Source organism: Scatophagus argus, chromosome 16 (genome assembly GCF_020382885.2).
Source record: "Scatophagus argus isolate fScaArg1 chromosome 16, fScaArg1.pri, whole genome shotgun sequence".
Classification (NCBI taxonomy): Eukaryota; Metazoa; Chordata; class Actinopteri; family Scatophagidae; genus Scatophagus; species Scatophagus argus.
Genome location: NC_058508.1, coordinates 81,613 through 82,160, shown reverse-complemented (window position 1 = coordinate 82,160; position 548 = coordinate 81,613). Strand labels below are relative to the sequence as shown.

At 42.7% G+C, this 548-nt stretch overlaps 1 pseudogene; it reads right to left on the bottom strand.

Moving 5' to 3' along the window:
- Nucleotides 1-211: 211 nt before the first annotated feature.
- Nucleotides 212-329, bottom strand: LOC124074045 (annotated as a pseudogene).
- Nucleotides 330-548: the final 219 nt, after the last annotated feature.

Below are 548 nucleotides of genomic sequence, written 5' to 3'. Positions count from 1 at the left end.
AGTGGATTGGATAGGTAGTATAGAGTCTAATCCATATAACAGTGAAATGAAGCTGTCGTGCTTGAGAAAATTGAAGCTGGTGACATTCCACAGCTGTCATAGTCTCCTCAATGCTGCTCATTTCACCAGGAATGGATCTCCACTGAAGTACCAAGAGAGCCCTTTCCTGGTTGCTAAGAGGAGTGAAAAAGCTTATGCTTATAAGCTTATAAGCTTATAAACCTGGTATTCCCAGGTGGTCTCCCATCCAAGTACTAACCAGGCCCAATCCTTCTTAACTTCCAAGATCGGACAAGATCGGGCACGTTCAGGGTGGTATGGCCATAAGCCGTCTCACTCCTTACAACGGGGCCTTTTAAAAATGCTGTGGCATCGCTATGCTGGAGATGAAATAAATCTTCTGATTGCAATGAATATGGAATGAATATACAGTATTCTCTTCTCAAGTGTACTGGATAAGTAGCATAGAGTCTAATGAATACGAAATAGTGAAACGAAGCAGTAGTTCTTGAGAAAACTGGGTCTAGGTGAAATTCCACGGTTGCCGT